The 17,060-nt window shown below is 34.2% G+C and overlaps 1 protein-coding gene across 31 annotated transcripts in view; it reads right to left on the bottom strand.

The window, feature by feature from the left end:
* ADGRL3 (adhesion G protein-coupled receptor L3) overlaps positions 1-17,060 on the bottom strand; it is a 756,105-nt gene that overhangs the window by 580,166 nt on the left and 158,879 nt on the right. The gene's annotated exons all lie outside the window — the stretch shown is intronic.

Here is a 17,060-nt window from a genome sequence, read left to right as displayed (position 1 = left end):
CAGTTAATTATTGTGATGCTTAATGTTTATTATGCTATTAGTAGTAGTCTATTAGGAGGAGTCTAATTAATCATATGTGCCAAATCAATGACAAAATTCATTATCTATTAGAATTTTGTCCTCAAATGGATAAGGTATTAGCTATGACCAGGTAGTGCTTACCATAAAATTAGAATTGATTTGTCCTTTACAGAATCACTACTGATTACCATTATGGAAGGTGTCAAAAATGTATACACATTTTAAGAAAGGAAAAAAAAACATATTAAAAGTGTAATACAATGAATGACGCTAGGATTCATTTGATTAACACCATCTTTTGAGTGAACATCATACTACATATTGATACCGTAATTCAATTCAATTTCAATTTCAAAAATACATAGATAAGATCTCTTAAAATGTGTATATTTTTGGCACCCCTGGCATGCATATATATATATATATATATATATATATATATATATATATATATACACACACACACACACACACACACACACACACAGACGAATTGGTGGAAATGTTTTCACTAATATAAACATTATATTTTACTTGAGGATTTAAAAATATTCAAGCAAGGGGAGTCATTGAGATTTTTCTACCGAGTGCCCACCCATATCCAGCCCATTAGTGAGGTTTTGTACCACAAGAGCAATCTAAGTCCATATTTGAATCCATGCTTGACTACTTAAACAGGCAACTGACAGCAATTTTCTAATCAACTTCATGAATTTTCATGCACAACCATTCTTTCAATAAATCGAGCATATTCTTTTAATAATTATCGGTTATTTATGTAAGGTATTTTTCACTAATTTTTTAAGAACAAGCATATCTGTTCTTATTAATATTCTATATATATATGAACAATCATGAGTAATGAAAGCACAAGCTCTCCTACACATATCCTCATCCTTTAGAACTTCTTTCTTCCATTTAGGAAATACATTCTGAAATCCAAACATTATTATTTCTACAAGTTCTCCCTGATATCACCCACTCCACCGCAGACAGAAGCAATCATATCTTTCCTGATCCCCCTATGTCTGTCTATTTTGCTATTTTGCTAAACCCTACAATGTAATGTACACTGCATGAGAATAAGAACTATGACTACTTCTTCAATTAATACTACTGCTCCCTAATGAAGTAAGCACTTAATAGGGCCTGAAAAATGCTTACTGGGTAGATAAAACATTTACACTGCTTGTTAAAAACCATTTATTAAAAACTGTTTATATTGGCTTCACATAAATTGAGATCAAGAACAAAAATGCACCATAACATGTGTCTTAGAATTTGTTTGTATAGTTATCTTTATAGGTCCTTTTACTTTTTTCTTTTTGTACAGGTGAACAGAGAATTTTCAAGTATTAATAACAGTTTGGCTATTCAAAATCTCAGTGCTTCACTCAATTACATCCACTTAAAGCACTTAAGAGTTAGTAGACAACTCAAACGAAAGAACACGCTTACAAAGGGTAATTAGCCTCTTAAGAGGAAGAAGACCAGGTCTGAATAAAAACACAGGAAAGGAAAAGGGGAGTAGACAAATAGGAAGAGAAACAGAAACCTACAGGCAGAAGAAATCACATTGAGTGATACTGTTCTATCAGTACAAAGTAATAAGGTAAATGTCTAATTAATAAACTTGATCTGAAAGGGGTAGTAAAAAGGAACTATTAGAATTATTTTTTGAGCAATGTGACTACTTTGAGGAAAGCACTAATGGAGGATATAAAATTAGGTATGTTTTACATGAAAATGAATCCAAACAAATATATTTTCATTACTGTTCAAAATGAAATAAAAAGCAATTCACTAGCAATTGATATTGCAATTCACTCTATGTCTGATCAATTAGATGGAAATACCTTGGTTATAAACAGAGTACTTTAATTAAAAATTAAATCAAATTCATCCACACTTTAGATAAAATGTTATAAACAAGCATATATATATATATATGTGTGTGTGTGTGTGTGTGTACATATATATATATATATATATATATATATATATATATATATATATATATAAAAACATCAAAAATGGAAAAAATACAAAAATATTTAATTCACTGTTTAAAAAAATAAATACATAATGAAGATGAATGTTCAAGGTGAATTTTCTAATCATTAGATAGCAAGTTTAAAAAGCAGAGCAACTTCCTTCCTTCCTTCATTCATTCATTCATTCCTTCCTTCCACCAACACATGTGTACTAACTACTCAGGCATTGTTTTAGGTGCTGTGCATTCAGTAATGAACTGACCAAACAAAAATAGCACTTAGTTTACATTCAAAGGTTCAATGGAGATTAAGAACAGAATATGGGGGGGAGGAGGGGTATGATATTCATTTTTAAAAAACATTTTTAATATTTAAAAACTTTATTTTGAATAGTTTATAGTCTCATTTAACCTTAAAATTTTTTAAAGGATTTAAGCAATTTACTTACATTCTCACCTAACCTTTAAAAAAGTCTTCTGAGGCTGGTATGAACATTATCTTCTTTCTTTTACAAATAAATATTCTGAGACACCCAGGGGTAAAGCCAGAATTTGAACCCAAGTAGCCCAAATTCATATTCTACGCAATCAAGCATTTTCAAATAGCATTAAACTAATTATTACTGTCCACATGTGATAAAAGGATGCTTATAATATAAAAAATAAGCTTTCAAAATATTTTTTCCAGGAAATAATCATCTCAAAATTTTATAACACTAAAATACTAATAGAGTGTACCTCACCTACACATTCTGATATTTAAATGAGATTCCAAGAAATCCCAGTAAATATTAGTACAGAATTAAGATAAAAATATATTTTATTGTCCTTTTATGACATTAATTCCAAAATTATGTGACATCTCAAACTGAACTATCCAATAACGTTTCACAAAGCAATGAAGAAGTGACATGTACAAACATATTTTTCAAACATCATTCTGGTGTCAGTAAGTGGTTTGCAGCACAAAATGACAGTAATAATTTTTAAAAGATCAGTATGAACTGATTTTTCAAAATAAAACATAATAAATTTGAGAAAATTTTGTAAAGCATTTGTTTTTTCTGTTCATTTTAGTCCTTAAATCATTTTTGGAACTAAACAAATAGTTAAATACTGGGTACCACAATTTCATTATCTGTAAAAAAAGAATATGGCTTTAATATTTCAAATTATTGGGGAACTAAAAAAGAAAATAAGAGACAAAGCTCTAAAAAGAGACACATTGAATTCATTTATGACATCCCACCTCCACATGTTCAACTAGGCCTTCAAATGTTACTGTACTCATGATATTCAAATCATTTTTCCAGCTACCGTCTTGCAGTATCTCTCAATCCACAGTTCTGTGGGTTATCTTCAAATACTATCTACTTTTATTCTTTATTGATAACTATTATAATGTACCACCATATTATTATCTCTGTAGAGTGCTCACATTTCTTTTTCATCTCATTTCCAATACCATAATCCTTACAGCTATGTGAGGTAGGCAAATAAGGAATGTTTTCTATTTTACAGATTAGAAAACTGCAACTCATATAGATTATTATGGTTATCAACTGATAATGCCAAGGCAAGATTCCAAGGTATTTTATTCTTCATTTGGCCTCCCGCCACTACATGTTGTCACCACAGGACTCCTTACCTGGCATATTGCAATAGCAGCTTGGTCTTCTCATATCACCATTCTATCCCCTCTTAAATCTCTTTTGGTAGCTGTAAACTACTCTGAGGCCTCATTTCTCTCATGATGGTTTTCTGCTGAACAATCTGCAAAAGCATCCTACTGCTATCCATAGAGTCAGGCTTTCAAGACCATCAATAGAATGAATACAGTCTCTTTTAATGAGGACATCTTTTTGAGACTACTCTACTGCACCAAACAGAATTTCCACAACAGCCAGCTTGGGCTGCTGACTGGCTCCTCAAGGAGATTATTCGAGACACTGTGGCTTGTTAATGCAATCCCCTGTACCAAGAATGCCCTCTGTACTTCTCTACACTTATACATTGAATACCATGCTAATACAATGCTAAGGACTCATCCTCCCAGGAAATTAGCCTCAACATTTTAAACACAAATACATCGCTTAACTCCTGGTACATTTTAAATCGGGAATACAAACTTTAGTCTTAAATGTACCATATTTTCCACATGTGATGGTTTACAGGCCCCCAGAAAGTAAGCCACGGTTAAAAGGACAGTGCCTTGAGGCACATGTTTTAAATCAATAACAGAGAACTGAAAAAAAATTGCCAAAACAACTATTTCAGGACTATGGAAACTGACCAGCCATGCAATACACTAAGAAGTATTTATTCCAGAAAAACTACTCTACTTCTGGTAATAACAGTAGGGATCACATTTCTTCCTGGGAATTCTCCTGGCTCTCCTCCATCCTCTGCTAGACTTTTAGGTCATAATACAAATCAAATCATATTTTATTGAGATATAAATCTTGATAAACTTAAAAATAAATGAAATCATACATAGTGAGTTGTCTAACCAAACACAAGCTAAATTTTTTAATTTATTTTTATTAGTTTCATTTGTACAAAACACTGTAATAGTTAGACGTCTATCATTTATACCCCTCACAAAGTGATAACCCCCTTTCCCCAGTCTACTATCCCTCTGACAACACATACAGCCGTTATATTTCCACTGTCTCTATTCCTTATGCTGTACTCCACTTCTTATGAATATATATATATATATATATATATATATATATATATATATATATATATGATTATAGTTGACATTCATTATTATTCAACTTCAACTTCAGGTTTACGTCACAGTGATCACACATCTACAGCATCCCTAAAGTGGTCTCCCTAATAAGACAAGAGTCCATCGAATACTCTACAAAATCTTTACAATGTTATTGAGCACATTCCCCAAATTGACTTTCATATCCCTGTGGCAATCTTGTGGTTACTGATTGTGCCTTCTAATCCCCTCACCTTCCTCCTTATCCCCACATTTGGAATTCTCTGGATAGACACCCAAGAGTGGAATTGTTGGGACATAAGGTAGTTACACTTTCTATTTTTTGAGATACCTCCATACTGTTAAACTAAAATTTTTAAAAAATAATAATGATAGAAACTTTTGGAAATCCCTAAACATATGGAAATTTAAATAAACACTGCTAAATAACCCTTGCATCAAGAAGGAATCACAATAAAAACTAGAAAAATGTTTTTAGCTAAATCAAAAGTAAAGCACAACATATCAAAATTTATGGAATGCAGCTAATGCAGTACTTAAAGGCAAATTTATAGCTTTAAATATCCATATAGAAAAGAAGGAAGTTTTCAAATCAATAACCAAAGCCTTCACCTTAAGAGAGTAAAAAAAGAACAGCAAACTAAACACAAAGTAAGCAAAAGGAATAATAAAGGAAACAAGGTGGAATGTTGATCAGAAGAACAATGTTAACATGAAAACACTCCCACCAATTATTTACATTATGAAAATCATTATCTTTTCTAGCAGTCAGTTTCTTCATCTTTACCATAACAAATAGAATAAGTTCCTCATAACTTCCTCCCACTTATTGAATATTTTCTTTGGAACAGCCAGTATCTATATAGGATATAAATAATATATGGAAAATGCATAGTATATTATTAGGGAAAAAAGAAGTGCAGATAATACAAAACAGAGAATAATCCGCAAAGCTTAGTCTATGCATTACCTAGCATTTCATATATAAAAGGCTGAACTTCTTAAATTTAGTTTAGAACAATATCAAACTAAGTTAAATTAATACAAAATAAGTGAAGAAATCTATTGTGGTGCCATCAGTTTGCCTGCCTAAATGCAGAGGATAGGATAGAACAGGATAGGATAGGACAGGATAGTGTAGGATAGGATAGGATAGGATAGCATAACATAGCATAGGATAGCATACCATAGGATAGGATAAAGTAGGCCAGGAAAAGGAAAGCAAAAGGAAGGGGAAAAAAACACACACAAAAAAACACCCTTAATTAATGTCTTCTATGTCTCAGATACTGTGTAATATTTAGGATTAGTGCAGTATACACAAATAGAGAAAATATTTTATTTATTAAAATCAAAACCAAACATTTGGCCTTTTACTCATTTCCTTTAGTTGGCAATTCAATTACACAGTGATTGTTTCTACCCCCACATAAATGGTAATGTCCTAATTAGTTAATCAGAAGTCCATGGGATATAAAACATCAAAACTCTCATCTCAGCAGGTATTTGGCTAAAACATTATACTTTGAGTGGTAATACTTCCAGGGGTCTATTTCTGCTGTAGTCATTCAGTCTTAATAAAGATACTAAAAGGCAAGGAAATTATTCTCTTCCAAGTATCCAAAACTACCCAAAGCTTTCATATTCACATGTACCTTTTTCTTGGAGAGTATGGCCTAGGACTTATTCACAGATGCTTTAGCTTGTTCCTATGTAAAGATTTATGCAGCTATTGCCCTATGGCGTAATAAGGTATATATGTGACCTGTTGTGAATAATTTGTCATCAGAAGATCTAGTATTCTGCTGTACACAGGAAAATGAGACGCTTACTATGATAGGAGAAAAGATGGTAAAATATACAACAGATGTGACTATTGGAGGCTAGAACCAATACCTAGAAGAGGACTCAGTTCATAGTGGACATTCTGCGTGAGCAAGATGGATTTATGGCTGGTGGGGGGGTGGGGGGGAGGGAAGGGTTGCCTTACCTCCTTTTAACACTTCTGCATGACTACTAGTCAGCAGCACACTGCTCTAACCCTAAGATTTAGGAGGTTACAGGAAGATCATTTCTTCAGCAATATATGTTCTGTTTTTCCTCTGCTTGTGAAATAGCTTTCAAGTTATCCATGTAAAAAGCAATCTTCAATTTTATATTTCCCTCCCTCATAAAAAATGGTGATGTTATCACTATAATTATATATATATATATATACACATATATATGTAATATGTATCATATTTGAATTCTAAGCATAGTTTCCAAATATAATAGAATGTATCAAGCTTCTTCCATTTATAGTAAAAATGTGCCTACTCTCTGTACTTTTAAATAATTGGTTTCTTGTCAAACAGACTAAAATCTACCCTAATATTTATATAATAAAATAACTGTTAAAAAGTACATAACTTTATATGTTGTATGACAGAACAGTTCAAAATAATTTGAACAGTTTGCATTGTAAGTAATGAAAATATAACACAATAATTTAATATTTAAGAAGTTTCATTAAGAGGGGTATATAGATCAATGCTCATTTGTTTCAGTAGCAATATAGCAAATTCTTAATAAATATTTTTTTTCAAAATACAGAGGAGTTAAGAACGAAATAAATGATCTCAGAATTCCTGTCAAAATAGGAAACTGTAATTCATGAATGACATAGAATTTTCAAAGTATACCTCAACCATGTGAAAACATATATCCTTATTTAGGACTGCTATTGTTTCTATGAATATGCTATTGTAAAGCTCATATATTTTTCTTTTTTTAAGGTGGATATACAAAAAGAAAAAAAATGCAGTTACTTTGTTCTTTATAATAGACATATTTTTGAAAGTTTGCATGTGAATTAATTCACTTTGAATGTACTGGAGGTATTTGTTATTTAAATTATCTCCAGATAACTTTGAAATACAGTGCATATAACCATCTTTCAATGTATATTATGTAAACATTGCTCCATATCTCCTTCCCTTTGACATCAGAGCATAACATGAAACATGAGTGCTAAGACAGTATCAACCACAATAACTTAAAGAGTACACATCCTGATTTACATGAGAATCATCTCAGAATTACGAATGTAAGAACATATTGTCATGTCTTATTTAATGTTCAAAATTAAACAAGAAACTTTAAAAATGCATTGAAGCAGAAATGCTGAAAAATGAAAAAATGTCTTTCTTTCAACATTACCCTATCCTTAATTATCAGTTTTTTAGTTCACAAAAATGTACTTTCCCTCATGGCTAATTTAGACAAATAAAGCAGTTTAATCTCAAACTATTAAATACAGGGAAAATAGTCTAATAATAAGTGATATATGCTACGAAATATTTCCTCTAGACTCCTGATTAAATTTTTCAAAATGGAGTTACTGAATTTTAATAGACAGTTTCTGACTCTCAGTTCTAGAAAAACAATTTTTATCTACCATCTTTAAGAGGCCAAATTGTCAACTGATATCAATCCCAAGGAAAATCCAAATTTCCAGAATCTTAAGTTTTAGTGAGGATGAGAACCTGGTGTCTAATGAAATGTTCTCAAAGGTATAAAGAAATTCAGACTGCCAACAGTGATACTTTATCTTCAGATGAACTTTTTCCAAAAATCCTCATTCCTCTGGTCATTAAAGAAAAAAAAAATCAATAAATATGTTCTAACTAAAGTTGAAAATGCTTCTGAGATGTGACCTCTGCCAAAGTATTTTGGGTATATTCCACCTAGGCAGGGGGCACCGTGAGGGACCGAAAAGACGAAAGAGAGAAAGAGAGAGACAGAGAAAGAAAGAGAGAAAGAAAGAGGGAAAGAAAGAAATGCTTCTGCACAAGCGGAAAAAAAAAAAAAAATCTGGCTGGAGGGCTTTAAGGGATTAGATTACATATTAAATATCAGATTTCTTTTGCACTGCTACTCTGCTTTCTCCTTTTTTCTGTCCCTTTCTTACATTAACTGCAGTTCATTGCATGAAGTTTTATTTCACATTTTGTGTAAGATTTCAAGCAGAAAAATCTTAAGTACTGAGATCTGTAAAATGGCGTGCTTTATATTCCACAGTAGTAAGTCCTCTATCTGAGACTCCAATATCTGGAAATCAGACCAAAGTAACATATAGCCCTAAATAAAGAAATATGTTTTCTTGGTTTTTTTTGGTTTTTTTTAAAGTCACACCACATCAAACCTCAATGTACTTGATTCATGGACAGGCCTCCAGTCAAGACTTAGTAATTCTTTCTTTTCTATAAAGTTCTAACAAACAGAAATCAGAAGAAGCAGAGGAAGCATACAGACAGATTAACAACCATTATAAATACTTAAAGGACTGAGGAAAACTTAACACTACCTAGAAAGAACTTTGAAAACAGTTTTAATTCAAACTGTCAAACACCTGGGGATTGCTACTTTAATTAGGCGAATGGTGCCTTAATTTTTTCAGAAAATTTTTTCTATCCAAACAAGATTCTATATAACTGAAGTTTCATTCCTGCATAATTCAAACTAATTAGAAATGATTAAGTTCAAATTCCACTGGTATTATAGACAAAAGTTAACATCCTTGATAAAGTTCAAAGGATGTATATATATATATGCATGTATTTTACTCATCCATCTTGAAGATATCACTTTTAAGAACATACAGTTTAGTTCTATATATTATGTATATAAAAAGAAGAGCATATAAACCACCATTTGAAGTTACTTTGATATCACATAATCAGAAGGGGAACAATTTTTACCACTCCTCTGAAAATAATGTCCACTAGAATTTCATTTTAATTAGTAGGTTTTCTTTGGAAAGCATATTTATTCTCATACCTTTTAAAAATAATGATTATTGTCCAAAAGCTATCAACACATCCCTTTAAAAAACAAGGTCTATGAAACTAAAAGAGTATGTTCTCAGAATAACAAGTCAAAGAAGATTACACAAGGGTAATTACTTACCTAAATTAAAATATTGAGATTTTAAAATTTACTTGGTACTAAATTTAGTTTACATTGTTACTGTATATAACCAATTTACTTTGAAATATGCATTCAGGGGATATAAAGGACATACCAAAATTTAAAATAAGAAAATGTTTTTTTTCCTCTTTTTTTTTTGTTTTAACTTTTCCCATTAATAGTTAAATTCTCAAATTCATATAGAACAAAATATGCAAATATAGTTTTACCTATAACTACAAATTAAAATAAAGTTTTAATGCACTTATTCCATGAAGATTCTATTTAAAACTAATAGTCCATCAAGTGTGAAACGAGGAGATGCAAACTGGGCTGATCCAACACCCACGGGTAGGGGTTGAACATCAGGAGGGATTATCTCAGTGGCAGCGGACCCCCTGAGGAGTGAGGGGTTCCATCTCCATAATGGACTCCCCAGCGCACGGGATCTGTGCTGGACAGAGGTGTCCCCACAACATCGGCTGTGAAATTCAGTTAGGATTCGGCCACACCAGATGAGGCAGAAGGTGGCTAAAACCTAGAATTCCCCTTAAAGTGCCCGCACACAGACTCACTCATATGCAGGCACTCACCCTGGGCTCCCCCAGAGGGGTGGCAATTTGAGAGGAGCCAGAGCTATACAGAGTAAGACTGAGTTGTGTGGCATTAGGGTGAGGGCTAGAGGGACAGCCGCCTATATCCCTGGGTGGGAAACCACTTCATGTAAAGGCTATAGGCAGGTGCCATCTTGCCTGTGTTGGGCCCTCCCACACATGGCAAAATCTGAAACTGCATTGGCCTGATGAACTCTGTTAGCCCCACCCCAGTGACTCCCTGGGACCTCACCCAGCTTCTGCAGCATCTCTCAGGGCACTCTCAGTCCCTGGGCAGCCAGTCCCACCACACACACTCCAGAAATCTTTTCCAGCAGCAGATGGCCCTCACAGCTTGAATGGCTGCCAGGGACACTTTACTTGGCAGGCAGTCAGCCCTGATGCTGCAGCCTTTCTTGGACAGCTCTCAGAAATCTAAGGTCCCAAGGCAAGTGGTGGCTGGCCTCAGTGTCCTATGGGCATTTTGTGGAGTGGCCACAGGCTTGGCACTGGTCCAAGAACTGAATCTGCATTAACACTGTGAACACCACATACCCCAACCTACTGTTTCCCTGGGACCCAGCCTGGCTCAACTCATGTAGCACCACCAGAGGCACTTTTAGCACCAAGGCAAACAGCCCGGCCTCACACACCTGAGGAGGCTCTTTCAGTGGCTGAGCCTTACCACAGACAGAAGGTGACAACAGGCCTATAGGTGGCCTGTGCCTTTTGCTAAGCTGCCACCAGCCTGATACAGGTAGCCGCTCTCCTGGGTTCTCAGCGTGGCTACCCCCACACACTTTCTAGTCCAGTACAGGAAGCAACCAACAGCATATACCTTGGTAGCTCTTACAAGGTAGCCCTGGGCCAGTCACAGGCAATGGCTGAACTTGGCCTGCACAGGAGCCACTGTGAAAAGGCGCAAGAAGCAACACACCTAGTGGCCAGCTTCAGACCACAACAGAGCACCTCTTATTCAGCTCCACAAGTTTCACAACCAAAGGGTGGTCTCAACAGGCACAGTAGTTCACTGGGATGAATCCTCGTTTGAGGGGTCAGTCCCCATATCTATCCCTATGCTAGTGTCACACAAGGGAGCCCATAAGACTGCCAGCTAATTTCTCAACAAAAGCTTTGAAGGTCAGAAGGGAATGGCACAAAATATTCAAAGTGATGAAAATCAAGGACTTACAACCATGGCTACTCTACACAGCAAGGTAATCTTTTAAAATTTAAGTAGTATAAAGAGCTTCCCAGATTAAGAAAAAGCTAAGGAAACTCATTACCACCAAGCCAGTACTACAAGAAATGTTAAAGGGACTTCTTTAAGAGAAATAAGGGAGGTAACGGGACATAAACATGAAATGAATAATAAAATGACAATAACTATGTACCTATCAGTAATCACTTTAAATGTAAATGAATTAAATGCTCCAATCAAAAGACACAGAGTAGCTGAATGAATACAAAAACAAGACCCTTACATATGCTGATACCTCAGATCAAAAGACACACATATACTGAAAGTAAAGAGATGGAAAAGATATTCCATGCAAATGGATACAACAACAAAAGCTGAGGTAGCAACACTTACATCAGACAAAATAGACTTTAAAACAAAGACTATGATACGAGACAAAGAAGGACACTACATAATAAAAAAGGGATACAACCAACAAGAATATATAACCCTAGTAAATATCTATTCACCCAGCATAGGATCAACTAAATGTATAAAGCAAATACTGACTGACAGAAAAGGAGAGATCGACAGTAATACAATCATAGTAGGGGACATTAAGATTCCATTGACATACTGGACAGACCTCCCATAAAGAAAACTAATAAGGAAACAGCAGATACATGACACATTAGACCACATGAATTTAATTGATATTTTTAGAGCATTCCAGCTGAAAGTAGCAGAGTATACATTCTTTTCAAGTGCACACAGAACATTTTTCAAGAAGGAGCACATTAGGCCACAAAACATGTCTCAATAAATTCAAGAAGACTGAAGACATATCAAGCATCTTCTCTGACTATAATGATATGAAACTAGAAAACAATTACAAAAATAATAACAATACCCTACAAAACACATGAACACACAGAGGTTAAATAACATGCTACTAAATAATGAATGTGTCAACAACAAGATCAAGAAAGAAATGAAAAGATACCTTGAGACAAATGAAATGAAAACACAACAACCCAAAATCTATGGGAAAAAGTGAAAGCAGTCGAGAGGGAAATTTATAGCAATACAGGGCTACCACCAGAAACAAGAAAAAACTCAAAAACAATCTAACCTTACACCTAAAGGAAAAGAGGAGCAAACAAAGCCCAAAGAGAGTGCGGGGGGGGGGGGGGGGGACAAAAAACAATAAAAATAATAATAATAATAAAGATCAGAGAGGAAATAAAAAGAAAAAAATAGAGTCTAAAAAATGTACAAAAGATCAATGAAACCAAGAGCTGGTTCTTTGAAAAGATAAAATTGAAAAGCCTTTCACTAGACTTATTAAGAAAAAAAAAGAAAGGACCCAAATAAATAAAACCAGAAATGAAAGAGAAGTGAAAATGGACACTACAGAAATACAATAAATTATTAAAAAATACTAAGCAATTATACACCAACAACTTGGACAAGCTGGAAGCAATGGATAAATTATTAGAAGTATGAAATCTTCCGAGGCTGAATCAGAAAGAAACAGAAAAACTGTACTGTCCAATACTAATAATGAAATTGAATCAGTAATCAAAAATTCCCAACAAACATAAGTCCTGAACTGGATGACTTCACAGGTGAATTTTATAAAACAGGATGGTTTCACAGGTGCATAAAAAAAAAAAAAAAAAAGAAAAAGAAAAACAATTAAAGAATAATTAAGACATTCTTCTCAAACTATTCAAAAAAACTCAAGAGGAGGGAAGGTTCCTACCTCATTCTACAATGCCACCAGTACCCTGATTCCAAAACCAGATCAAGACATTACAGAAAAAAAAGAAAATTATAGGTTGATATCCCTAATGAACATAGATGTAAAAATCCGCAACAAAATATTAGCGTACCAAATTCAGGAATACATTAAAAAGATTGTGCACCATAATCAAGTGGGATTTAGTCCAGGGATGCAAGTTTGGTTCAATATCTGCAAATCAAGTGATACACAGCATAAAAAAAATGAAATATAAAAATTATACCATATGAATAGATGCAGAATAAGTGTTTGACAAAATCCAGCATCCATTTATGACAAACACTCTCATGAAAGTGGGACTAGAGAAAATATACGTCAACATAAAAAGGCCATATGTGACAAACCCACAGCTAACATTCTGCTCAATGGGGAAAAGATGAAAGAGTCCCGCTTAAAATCAGGAAAAGACAAGGATGCACACTTTCATCAGTTTTATTCAACAGAGTATTGGAAGTCCAAGCCACAGCAATCAGACAAGAAAAATAAATAAAAGGCATCAAAATTGGAAAGGAACAAGTAAAACTCATTATTTGCAGATGACGTGATAGTATATATAGTAAACGCCAATGATTCCTCTAAAAAACAATTAGAACTAATAAATGAATTCAGTAAAGAAGTAGGATGCAAAACTAATATTCAGAAATTGATTGCATTTTTGTACATCAATAATGAACTATTAGAAATAGAAATTAAGAAAACAATCTCATTTACAATTGCATCAAAAATAAAATACCTAGAAATAAATCTAACCAAGGAAGTAAAAGTCCTGTGCTCATTAAATTATAAAATATTGAAGGAAAAAAATTAAAGAAGATACAAACAAATGGAAGCATATACTGTGCTCATGGATGGAAGGAATTAACATAGTTAAAATGTCCATATTGGGGCAGACAGGTGGCTCAGTTGGTTAGAACACGAGCTCTGGGCAATGGGGCTGCCGGTTCGATTCCTACATGGGCCAGCGAGCTGTGCCCTCTGCAAATAGAATGAAGTCATGAGCTGCTGCTCAGCTCCCAGGTGGCCAGATGGCTCAGTTGGTTGGAGCGCTGGCTGTCAAACAAAAACGGCAACTGGACTTGGAGCTGAGCTGCGCCCTCCACAACTAAGATTGAAAGGACAACTTGACTTGAAAAAGTCCTGGAAGTACACACTATTCCCCAATAAAAGTCCTGTTCCCTTTCTCATTCCCCCCCAAAAAAATAATTGAATATCCGTATTACCCAAAGCAATCTATTGATTCAATGAAAGCCTTTTCAAAACACCAATGGCATTTTTCATAGAACTAGAATAATTAGAAGTTGTATATGGAACCATAAAAGACACAAAATAGCTACAGAAATCTTGAGAAAGAAGAACAAAGTTATAGGTATCACACTACCTAACAATCAAACTGTACTACAAGGCCATAGTAATCAAAACAGCACGCTATTGGCATAAAAAGAGACACATAGATCAATGGAACAGAATAGAAAGCCCAGAAATAAACCTACACCTATACTGTCATTTAATCGATGACAACAGAGGCAAGAATATGCAACAGGGCAAAGACAGTCTATTCAATAAATGGTGCTGGGAGAATTGGAAAGTAAACTGCAAAAAAAAAAAAAAAATGAACCTGGACTGCTATCTGTAACCATGTACCAAAATTAATTCAAAATGGATCAAAGACTTAAGCATAAGGCCTGAAACAATAAACTGCATAGAAGAAAACATACGTACTAAACTAATGGACCTTAGGTTCAAAGCGTGTTTTATGAATTTGACTCCAAAGGCAAGGGAAGTAAAAGCTAAAATAAATGAATGGGACTATATCAAACTTAAAAGCTTCTGCACAGCAAAAGAAACCATCGACAAAATAAAGAGGCAACTCACCGAATGGGAGATTTTTGCAAACAGTGCCTCCATAAGGAGCTAATATCCAAAATATACAAGGAACTCATGCAATTCAACAACAACAAAACAAACAACCCAATTGAAAAATGAGCAGAGGACCTGAAGAGACATTTCTCCAAAGAGGACATACAAATGGCAAATAGACATATGAAAAAACGCTCAACATCACTAATCATCAGAGAAATACAAATAAAAACCACAATGAGATATCACCTCACCACAGTTGGAATGGCCATCATCAACAAGACAAATAGTAACAAGTGTTGGAGAGGCTGTGGAGAAAAAGGAGCCCTCATACACTGTTGGTGGGAATGCAGACTGGTGCAGCTGCTTTGGGAGGCAGTGTGGAGGTTCCTCAAAAAATTACAAATAGAATTACTGTATGACCCAGCAATCCATCTCTAGGGTATCTACCAAAAAATCTGAAAACATTTATCCATAAAGACACGTGTGCTCCAATGTTCATTGCAGCTTTATATATGATGGCCAAGACATGGAAACAACCAAAATGTCCTTCGATAGATGAATGGATAAAGAAGTTGTGGTATATATACACAATGAAATACTATTCAGCGATAAGAAAAGGTGAAATAGGACCATTTGTGACAACATGGATGGATCTTGAGATTGTAATGCTAAGCGACATAAGTCGGAGAGAAAAAGCAGAGAACCATATGATTTCAATGGTATGTGGTATATAAACCAAAAACAACAATAGAACAAGACAAACAAATGAGAAACAAAAACTCATAGACACAGACAATAGTTTAGTGGTTACCAGAGGGTAAGGGGGGAGGGGGATGGTAGATGAGGGTAAAGTGCATCAAATATATGGTGATGGAAGGGAAACTGACTTCGGGTGGTGAACACACAATGGGATTCATAGATGATGTAGTAGAGAATTGTACACCTGAAATCTATGTAACTTTACAAACAATTGTCACCCCAATAAACTTTAATTAAAAAAAACTGAATTAACCATTATTCTTGCTCCCAGAACACTCACAGCCAATTGTGCAAATTCTCAGTAATGTACAATACTTTTGGTTTGAAACTATTTAATTAACAACATTAGGGATAAGAATAATAATAGGAACAATGACAATACAACATCAATAATAGTTTAGGAGGTCAACTAACTTAATTAAAGCACAATTCAGATTGCAAACTGGACAAACTGTGTTAATAGCACAATGGGGGACAAAAGTAAATATACTGAAAATACTACCTAAATATTAAATAGCAAATAAAAATAAAATCTTTCTCTACTTCAGACAATGCTATATGCAACTTGATCCAATTAAATCAATTTATGATACAGAACTACTTAAAAGGCTGAGCTCTACTAAGTGATGAAGGCAAAATGGATTCAGGCAAAATCTGCTTTAGTTGCTTTGATGCTATTTATTATGGCTATATTTTATCATAGAGCAGTAAAAAAAAAAAATTACAAGGCGACATCCTGTTATTTTTCCACTGGGAGAAATGATATAGTTTCCCTGTGAATACTCAGCAGAGACAGCAGCATGCCAGGCTGCATTCCACTTGTGCCTCATCACATGTCAATAGCCACTGATGTTTCGGAGGCTGAGGGTAAAGCTAACTAAATTATTGACGCTTAAGTGTTCTACAAAATTGTGGCTTTGTAGAAATCTAGAACCTTTTTAGCATCTCTAGTGACATACTGGAAGAAGAGTTGTTTTAAAATAAAGCAACAGAATACCATTATTTCTTTACAAAATAAAATGCCTCCATTTTCTCTCTAAAACTACTGCTGTATTTTCAGGGAAAGTAGCTAGCATATCATCCAACTGTACATTGTAAACCTTAATTCAAGTCAGTTATCTGATAAATAGTCTAATTTGTCGAGATCGAGAATGAGTTTC

The sequence above is a fragment of the Rhinolophus sinicus genome, chromosome 1 (genome assembly GCF_057876585.1).
Source record: "Rhinolophus sinicus isolate RSI-liver-muscle chromosome 1, RSI-T2T, whole genome shotgun sequence".
NCBI classification, from domain to species: domain Eukaryota; kingdom Metazoa; phylum Chordata; class Mammalia; order Chiroptera; family Rhinolophidae; genus Rhinolophus; species Rhinolophus sinicus.
Note: the sequence above shows the minus strand (reverse complement) of the source record. Positions and strands in the feature narration are given on the sequence as shown.